The 10,777-nt window shown below is 39.9% G+C and overlaps 1 non-coding gene across 1 annotated transcript; it reads left to right on the top strand.

Moving 5' to 3' along the window:
- The first annotated feature begins 1,369 nt into the window (after positions 1-1,369).
- LOC127108547 (small nucleolar RNA R71) lies at positions 1,370-1,476 on the top strand. Its single transcript, XR_007796078.1, has one exon. It is a non-coding gene; the product is annotated as a small nucleolar RNA R71 (small nucleolar RNA).
- The last annotated feature ends 9,301 nt before the right edge of the window (positions 1,477-10,777 follow it).

Below are 10,777 nucleotides of genomic sequence, written 5' to 3' on the forward strand. Positions count from 1 at the left end.
TTTAGTTGGTCTTAATTCTCCCATTTCAAGTTTCTTGCATATGGATAAGGGCATAACACTAATACCGGCTCCTAAATCGCATAAAGCTTTGTCTATGACAAATTTTCCTATGTGACAGGGTATAGAGAAACTACCTGGATCTTTAAGTTTAGGAGGCATATTCTGGATTATAGCGCTACATTCAGCAGTGAGTGTAACAATTTCGCTATCTTCAAGTTTCCTTTTATTAGAAAGAATTTCTTTTAAGAACTTAGCATATGAGGGCATCTGCGTAATAGCTTCTGTAAATGGAATTGTGACGTTTAACTGTTTCAGTAGGTCAACAAATTTTTTAAATTGGCCCGCATCTTTGGTTTTAATAAGCCTTTGAGGGTAAGGGATAGGTGGTTTATAAGGTGGTGGAGGTACATAAGGTTCTTTGTTTTCTACGGTTTCCTTATTACTCTTTTCCTTTTCCTTTGGTGTACTTTCTTCCTCAATTGACTTCTTAGAGTTTTGGTTTTCATTTCTTGGATCTACTGGTCCTTCTACTTCCGTTCCACTTCTTAGTATGATTGCATGAGCGTGGCTTTTCGGGTTAGGTTGGGGCTGTCCAGGAAATGCACCAGTTGGGGCAGCAGTAGGCGCTTGTTGTTGAGCTACTTGTGATATTTATGTTTCCAGCATTTTGTTATGGGTAGCTAAGGCATTTACTTTACTTGCTAATTGTTTGATTTGTTCACTAGTGTGTATATTCTGGTTTAAGAAATCTTTCTTGGTTTGCTGTTGAGAAGCTATGAAGTTCTCCATCATTATTTCCAAGTTGGATTTCCTAGGAACATTATTGTTAGGTGTAGATGGGGTCGGCTTTTGATATCCAGGAGGTATAGCTGGGGCTTGTCCTGGTGCGTATAAAGCATTATTACTCTTATATGAAAAATTAGGATGATTCTTCCAGTTTGAGTTATAGGTATGTGAGTAGGGATTTCCTTGAGCATAATTCACTTGTTCTGCTTGGATTCCGGTTAGGAGTTGACAATCAGCAGGAGTGTGACCTTGGATTCCACAGACTTCGCAATTTTGAGTTGCGGCAACCACGGTGGTTGGAGGTGATACATTCAAACTTTCAATTTTCTGGGCCAGGGCTTCCACTTTTGCATTAACATGATCAAGGCTACTTATCTCGTACATGCCACTTTTCGTTTGAGGTTTCTCTACCATTGCTTGGTCGCTTCCCCATTGATAATGATTTTGAGCCATGCTTTCGATAAGTTGATAAGCATCGGCATAAGGTTTATCCATAAGTGCACCACCTGCTGCGGCGTCTATTGTTAACCTTGTGTTGTACAAGAGACCATTATAGAAGGTATGAATTACTAACCAGTCCTCTAAACCATGGTGTGGACAAAGTCTCATCATGTCTTTGTATCTTTCCCATGCTTCAAAAAGAGACTTGTTATCTTTCTGTTTAAATCCATTTATCTGGGCTCTCAACATAGCTGTTTTGCTTGGAGGAAAATATCGGGCAAGGAAGACTTTCTTCAACTCGTTCCATGTGGTAACTGAGTTGGAAGGAAGAGACTGAAGCCATCTTCTAGCTTTATCTCTTAACGAGAAAGGAAAAAGGCGAAGTCGAATTGCCTCTGAAGTGACACCATTAGCTTTAACAGTATCAACGTATTGGACAAATACGGATAAATGAAGGTTTGGATCCTCGGTAGGATTTCCAGAGAATTGATTTTGTTGCACTGCCTGCAACAGAGAATTCGATTGCGGGTGGAGCAATACTCGAATGCGGCTCATCTTGCGATGAAGCGGCGTAATCTCGAAGAGCACGAGCTGGTTCTGCCATCTCGGGTATTGGTGAATGAAAAAGATTTTTGAGGTCGGGCACTTCGATAGGAGGGAGATTGTTTGCAGCACGATATTCCCGAATTTGTCGTAAGACTCGGAGATATAGTTCGATATCGTTGATTCGTAAGTAAAACGGCTCGCCTAGTGAGCGAGTGTGTGGCATACAAATCAACGAAAGAAAGAAAATAAAAAATGCCTTAGTCTCTACAGCGTAACAGAAGAGTTACGATATCGACTAAACAAAAGTCCCCGGCAACGGCGCCAAAAACTTGATCGCGACTTTATGAGTCGAATTGGGGTACTAACTGCAAGTGCACAGTTCTATCGCGTAGTTTTAAAAGATATCGATCCCATAGGGACTTATGAATCGATATACCGTTTTCTAAGGTTACTTCGTAAAGCTAAGGCGGATGATATTTTGATTGTTCGAGGGAAATGTAAAACTAAAACTAGATCTAAATTAAATATCAATTAAGCGGATATCGGTATGTAGTTCGTCGTAATTAGGGAATCAAATCTTCGTTGGTTTCTTGGTTTTAAAATAAATCTTTTCAGTAGATACTATTGATTAAAAATCTTTTCTCAAACTCTCGCTCTGTTGAATAGACTATGACTTTATATTAACGTAGCTGTCACTTATTAGTTAAGTCCAAAATCACTTTTTGAAAACAATAGAATCCATAGAAACTCTTTTTAAGAAAATACTAATCGCTTAAACACCCTCGTCTCAAACTCTCGCTCTGTTGACTTAGATTATATAATTAAATTCAAATGCTTAACTCTCGTCCTCACATTTAACTTCTAAAAATACTTTTTGAAAAAGATTAGAATTTAATTAACTCTAAAAATTGCTTTCGCCCTGATCTAGAATTAATGTCCAATTTACACTGTCCAGTTAAAAACTCAAACTCTCGTTCTATTGATTTTAACTTCTTTAGTCTTTTACTTTCGTATAAAAACCTTGGTATTAAACCTGTAAATTGAGACCATAAAAAGAGTGATTTTATTTTTAAGTGTAATTAAATCAACTTAGTTTTGATTCCTTCATTCCGCTTACTTTACATACTGATACCTAAATAAATTAGCCAGACATGCTAAACAGATCTAAACAATCATCATGCTTAAATAGAAACATCTCAAGCAAATAATGCAAATAAACAATAAAGCAGGGCATATATAAATTCAAACAATAATTAAAGAACCTGAGTAATTAATAGCAGTCTTGAACACTCCACCACAGACCGGTTGGATTTGTTCTTGAATTCTTCAATCGGACAGGAAAATAAAAGTGAAGGAAAAAAAACCTAGGGTCTAACGTAAGGTTAGATCCGGTAAAAGATACACAATAGTTTCCGGTGTAGAAACTATTGTGTGATAAATTAATTAAGTGCTGAAAGATTGACTGAAAAAGAAAATAGAAATTGCAAAGAAAAGTAAAAACTGTAAAAAATAATGCTGTAAAGTATGCTTGCACGGCTGGAAGAGAAAAAGCACGAAGAAGAGAGAGCTGCAGGGTTTGCTCCTTGGCTCTATTTATATTGTCCCAATTTGTAACGGTTTCCAAAATACTTCCGTAAAAGTGGTCTTCACGTTTCCCAGGTCAAGCGTAGAAATAGGCTTCAACGTGCCTCTGTTGCGCTTCTGAAGCCAAAAATATAGGAGAATGGTGTGATGTCCGTCACACCATGTGTTACGCTCGTAACACAAGGCAGCAGGGCGTGACGCTCGTCACACCATGTGTGGCGCTCGTCACAGGCTCAGCGCTAGTACTTTTGGGCTGGGCTTTGGTTTGGTGAAATTTGCTTCTCTTCATTTCTTTTTGCACCTCCTTTTCTTCCTTTTTCACTTGTGCTTCAAATAAGCTACCTGAGATAAATAAGAGGAAAAATACCAAGTAATATCGAATAAAATGAAATAAATTGAAGTGAATAATAATATAATTTAATTAAATCGAGTCCAAAAATGTGATATTATTTCATGTTATCAACAACATCGTGGCCAAAGGTTAACCGAAAAGGGGTTGACTTAGTGGCCTCTTTGGGAGAGGTACGACATGCCCATAAAATTTGGTCTAGAGTTTTATGCCAATTCCCAGGCTTCTTCCCTACATGCTTCTTAATCAAACCAATGATCACTTTATTGGCAGCTTCGATTTGTCCATTGGCCTGAACATAATAAGGCGTCGAAGTTAACAGTTTGAAACCCATTTCTTTGGCAAATTCTTGCATTTTCCGACCAGTGAATACTGACCCTTGATCCGTTGTAACCGTCTCTGGGATTCCAAATCTATAAATAATGTGCTTCTGGATAAACTCGATCACATCCTCTTGATTCACATTTGGTAAGGGTATAGCTTCAATCCACTTCGTAAAATAATCAACTCCCACCAATAAATGTCTTTGACTTTTAGATGATGGAGGTCGAATTTCCCCAATCAAATCTAAAGCCTAACCTCTAAATAGCCAAGGCTTGATGATAGAATGTAATTCACTTGCAGGAATGTGTTGTATGCCTGCATGTATATGACATTCTTGGCATCCCTTTGCGAATTCAATTCAATATTTCAACTTAGTAGGCCAATACATCCCTTGGCGAAATAAAATCCATTTCATCTTATGACCAACTTGGTGTTCCCCACACGCTCCACTATGGATAGTCGAAAGGGATAAGTACGCCTCTGACTCGCTGAGGCACTTAAGTAGAATTCCCTCAGGAGAATTTTTAAACAACTCTATACCCAAAAGAACATAACTCAATGCTCGATACCTAAATTTTTTCGATCAGTAGACGCCGTTGGATTCTGCATATACACCACTATTGGTTTCCTCCAATCTTCATTTGTCAAATTATCTATTGCCAATATTTCGAAGTTCCCTTCGTCAACATATCCCAACTTTGTCTTTTCTAAGTCTAGAGGTATTAATCTGGTTGCCACGACCTTTCCTCTGACTTCGATGACTTTTTGCAAATTTTCTTTTGAAGTTTTATATCCGGATGCAATCTGAGCTAAATCGTTAGCCACTTGATTTTCTAGTCAAGGTATGTGTCGAATAGTAGCCATTTCAAATCCTTTTAGCAGTCGACTGGCTATTATGAAGTACATAATTAAATTCTCCTTAATACATCTATATTCCTTTGTGATCTGCTTTATGAGTAACTCTGAGTCACCCATTATTTTGACTCGAGTTGCCCCCAATTCCAACAATATTTCAAGTCCTGCTATGAGGGCTTCATATTCAGCCTCATTGTTTGAGCAGATACCATTTACTTTGTACTTGAATCTTGTTGGAATTTTACTAGGAGAAATAATTACAAACCCTATGCTTGTACCATCATTGTGACTAGACCCATCAAAGTACAACTTCCAAGGTTCCAATTCGAGATAGTTAAGTGTATTTGCATCTATGGAGTGGTCAACTATAAAATCTGCTACCACTTGTCCTTTAACAACTCTTAATGGCATGTATGTTAAAGAAAGTTCAGTTAATGCTAACGCCCATTTCCCAATTCAACTATGCAAAATTGGTTTGGATAACATATGTTTAATAATGTTGAAATGAGATGAAACATAAACATCAACAGGTTTTATATAATGCTTCTATTTTGTACAAGAGAAATACAAGCATAAACATAATTTTTCAACTATGTTATACCTAGTTTCTGCATCATTTAAGACTCTATTGAGGTAGTAGATGGCTCTTTCGACACCATTATCATCCTCTTGAGCCAACATGCTCCCTAAAGTCTTGTCAGATGCAGATATATACAGTCTCATACTTTTGTTTCTACAAGGTGGTGTCAAGATTGGTGGATGACTCAAGTATGCTTTAATCTTATCAAATGCTTCTTGTTGAGCCTGCCCCCATTCAAACCCTTCCTTATTGAGTCGAAGCAATGGTGAAAAAGCTTGTGTCTTCCCACTAAGGTTTGGGATGAATCTTCTTAGGAAATTGATCTTGCCTAGTAGTGACTACAAACCTTTTTTTGTTGATGGCACTTTCGCTTCCTTGATGGTCTTGGTCTTATTCTGGTTTATTTTGATCCCCTTTTTATGGACTACAAATCCTAAGAAATCCCCAGCCTGCACACAAAAAGCGCATTTTAAAGGATTCATTTTTAGGCCATGCTTTCTCATCCTCTCAAAAGATATTCGAAGATGGTCTATGTGACTCTTCCCTGAAACAGACTTAATGACAATATCATCTATATAGATTTGCATAAAAGTCTCGATAAAATCATGGAAGGTCGAATTCATCGCTCTTTGGTAGGTTGCCCCAACATTTTTCAAACCAAAAGGCATCACCACCCATTCGTAGGTGCCTAAGGCTCCAGGGCATCGAAATGCTATTTTCGAGACATCCTCTTCAGCAATAAATATTTGATTATACCCAGAATACCCGTCAAGCATGCTTAAATATTCACAGTCTGTAGCGGAATCGACTAGCATTTCTGCCACTGGCATTGAATATTCATCTTTTGGGGTTGTAGTATTTAAATCTCTAAAATCTATGCAAACCCTTAAAGTACCATTCTTTTTTACAACTGGCACAATATTAGCTAACCATTCGACATACCTGGCCATGCAAATGAAATTGCAGCGAAGGAGCCTTTCGACTTCTTATTTAATCTTCGAAAGTATTGCTGGGGAAAATCTTCTTGGGTTCTGCTTCACATGCTTCTTTCCAGGCTTGATCAGCAATTTCAATTCGACCATCTCTCTGCTTAAACCAGGCATTTCATCATAGTCCCATGCGAAACAGTCCTTAAACTCTCTCAGCAACTAAACCACTTTGACTTTTAGTTGAGGATGAATATTAACTCTAATGTAAGTTGGCCTTTTTATCACTCCCTCTCCCAAGTCTACTTCTTCGAGGGGATCCTGAGCCAGCATTTTAGTGTTTGTTGCTAGTGGATCCTTCTCAAAACCCAAAGGCTCATCGTTATAGATCGCATCGAGCCTCTGATCTTGCTCTTTGTTCTGATCATTGTCAGGTGGAATTGGGTCAAAGTCCTTCCCAGGACCTATAGATTGAGAAACTTCACTGGCTTCAACAGCCATGCTTTTGACTTCGGCCTCTAAGGCCAATTGTTGCTTTCTTTCGGCTATGTAAGCCGAAATCCTTTTTAGCACTGTAAACTTAGTCATCATTACTGAATTCACTTCCCCATCCCGTGGGCTCGATTCCAGACACTCCCAAATATGTGAAGTCGTCTTCGCCTACTATTTCTCTGTCCCAACAAAAACCATAGTGAGGGTGCAGTGACAAGGAACAATATGCGTTGTCATCAGGGGTGAATGCAAACTCATCTGAATCATAGGGAGCTATGGTGGCCAAATGCTTGTCAAATTGGTGCTTGTCGACATGATTGATAGGGGTTTTGAAGTACCCCTGATCCCCCTTTATGTTTTCGACAATGCCATATGGGAGCCAAATTATTATCCTCTAGTGCATTGAAGATGGGACAACTCCGACCCCATGTATCCACTCCCTTCCAAGCAACAAATTATAGTTAGCCTTTGTTTCTACAATCATAAACATTATGGATCTTGTAACTATCCCTACTATTAATTCGAATTGGATGACTCCCATAGTGGAACCCACTTTACCTTCATAGTTGGTTAGCACCATATTATGAGGTTTGGCATCAGTATCATACTTGCCAATTTTCCTCAGCATGCGGTGAGGCATTAAATTCACAGTCGCTCCATAATCCACCAATATTTTATTAATGGGGACGTCTTCGACTTTTCCAAAGATGAAGAGGGGTTTAAGGTGGATCCTCATGGATTCACTGGGCCTCTCGAAGAAGGAATTTTGCTCTTCAACACATCCGTTATTCATCACATAGTAACACACTGGCTTATGAGCAACCATTTCTCTCTCTGTGATATTGTCGGTGTCTTCGACTTCAGTAATCCGATCGAATTCCCTTGGTATCACGGATACCACCCTGATTAGGATATCTAGGGAGGCTTCCGACCCTGAGTCAAATTTGTCAGTTAGCATTTCATCTTCAGCGGCCACTTGATTGTGTCTTTCACCGGCCATTTTAACTGGATTATTGAGCTTTCTTTTGATGAAGCTCGAGTCTTCCCTTTTCTTCGTAGTCACATTGGTACTTGACTCAGCTTGGTCTCTCTCACCAGCTTCTCTCTGGGCTTTTCTCCTTCTTTATTCTCTCCTCCATTGAGGTCTGGTCATAGGGTTCTTTCCCTTGTAGTTCTCAGACACATGTGAGGTCCTTTTGTTAGCCTGTAACTCCTTGCAGTAAGCCGGTGACGAAACTCTCTCGACCTCGAAGTTCTGCCATTTTCCATGACCGCGTTTCCTGCCATCAGTTGGCTTGACCCACTTCCCATTTGAACCTTCGACACTAGGCTTGAAGGAAATGGGTTTAATATTTGGCCCTGCTTGCTTGGCTTCACCAAGTCTCACCATGGGCCGTCTTGGATCAGGATATCTCCTAGGGTCGAAAGCCCTTCTTGGCTAACCCACCTGATGATTTTGGACGGCTTTGCAACCATCTTGGTGATTTACTCTCCTAACCCCTTCAAGATTTTGAGATGCTTTCTTGTCGAATACAACATTACACCGAGGGCACAACATGACTTCCGACTTATTTTTCTGACACCTTCGGAGGAAGTCAGACAATGTTTCTTCCTCTTGAGGGAAGGCGATTTTGTTATACTCCTCCTGTTGACATTCATCGTCGACCTCCATAGAGGTATCTTGAGATACCTTGACCATATTGACCTTCATGTGGATATCTTCAGTGATATCTAACCTTTGGAATTGTATTTGAAGGCCCTCAGTAGCCTTGTCCATCTGGACGAAACCATCAACGGTTTCTTTGGTGATCATCATTAGCTTTGAACTTTCAGCATCCTCAGCGTTGGAGGCATCATCATTTTTGTTGGTGATATCTCCTGCAACCTTTTAAGCGAAATCATCAAGAGGCTTTTGCTCGAAGTATTCATGGACCTTCGCCATAACAGGTCCATTAACGAAGTCCTCAGTGACTTCAGTCATGTTGAAATCTTCAGCGACTTCAATAAGGTTCACTTCTTCAGATTCAGTATAATGGGCCTTAACTACTTGTAGAGGATCAAAGTCGATCTTCATCTGGCTTCGTGTTTTGTCTTCGAACTTAAGCCTTCCTTCCTGGATGGCATTTTGCACAAGATCCCTGAAAAGAAAACATTGAGGCGTTTTATGACCTAAAAAACCATGGTATTTACAAAACCCTCTTTTCTCTCTTTGCTCTAAAGGAGGTACTATCATTTGACCATCCTTGACTAACAAGTCAAAAATTTCGTCACATTTTGTAACGTCGAACGTATAAGTTTTCTTAGGAAATTTGTCACTCTTTTCTGGTTCGACGAGATTTTTACCATTCGAAGGTGCTAAAACTTTGCACGCATTTAATGGCCCTTGCGTCGATTCAGCAAGGTCGATCTCATTATCGTTGAAGTCTGAAAGTCCATGGCAGGAACCTTCATCATCATTTTTGAAATCGACATAGGCTACCCTTTTACCTTTATTTGCCCTGGCCTTTTCTTCCTTCAAACGTTCCAACTGTCGAACCCTATCAGCCAATTGGGCCATATCCCTCAAGTATTGAGTATCTAATTTCTTCCTAATCGAATAATCGAGGCCCCCAACGACCATTTCGACCAATTCATGCTCTGGTATTTGTGTAAAACACCTAGCTTTGAGCAATCGAAACCTATTTAGATAGTCATCTACTGGCTTAGTGAAATTACGCTTGATACGAGCTAATTCCTTCAAACTTATTTTCGTTTGCCACATGTAAAACTGCCCATGGGACATTCTTTCCAGTTGGTTCCAAGTGTGGATCGAACTTTGGGGCAAGGTGGTGAACCATGTGAAAGCATTCTTTGTGAGAGAACTTGGAGTTTTTTTTTATCCTAAGGCTCTCATTGTTTGACATATCTCCTGCCTCAATTGAATATCTAGCCACATGCACGAGAATGGATTCAGTGGTATCCCTAGAAAACTTAGTGAATTTAGGTATTTTGGTTCTAGAGGGTGCTTCTGCCTGCAAGATATACTCTGACAAAGGTGACATATAATTTGGCCTTCTAAGGCCGAAATTTACCCCATTTCGAACCATAATTCTTTCGACTATAGCTGCTAGATTATTATCTGCTGCCACATCGTCATGTCGAACTTGCCGTATGATATCATCAGCATTTTGGTTTCTATTCACCATTAATACCCTTGGTTCCCTGGGTATTTGTGGTTTGATCCTAGGGGGTATTTCTACCCCCCCTTGGTTTTCTGGGATCTGGTTAATAGTGAGGTCTTCTTCAAAAGTGGCCTCTTGATTTTCTCTTATCCAATCTCTAGGAGGGTGTCGTTGGTGCCGCGGTACACCAAGGAATTCAGACATTCGCGCCACCTATGTTGTCATCTGTTGATTCGTCTGAGTCGTATTTTGAATAAGAGGATTGAATACGGTGGTCAAAGTCTGGGTCAACATCTGAACCATTTCATGGTTACTTTCATCCATCGGTTACCTCCATGCTGCCGTGGAGTTATTGGTAAGAGTAGGTAGTTGTGTTGAGTGTCTCAAACCTGAAGATTGGTTAGTTCGGCCCATGTTAACTCCAGACCCTTGTACTAGAGAATTTATGTTAACCACTGGTTCTGAAAAAGTAGAACCAACGTTGTGTAAATTGGCCATTACTAAAGTTGGGATTCCATACGGCTCTTCTCGACTACCAAATGGTATTGTGAAACCAGGGGGTACCAACGGCCTATTTGGAATATCTCTAATTGGTGGGGGAGTATGAGGAGGTCCCCTATGCCTAATGTAGGTTAAAATTGGTTCAGTATGGGAGATCGAATGCGTAGGTATCGAACTCACCATAGACGGAACTACTTCGGACACATGCACTATGGCAGTGTTTGCCCCTATC

The sequence above is a fragment of the Lathyrus oleraceus genome, chromosome 7 (genome assembly GCF_024323335.1).
Source record: "Lathyrus oleraceus cultivar Zhongwan6 chromosome 7, CAAS_Psat_ZW6_1.0, whole genome shotgun sequence".
NCBI classification, from domain to species: Eukaryota; Viridiplantae; Streptophyta; class Magnoliopsida; order Fabales; family Fabaceae; genus Lathyrus; species Lathyrus oleraceus.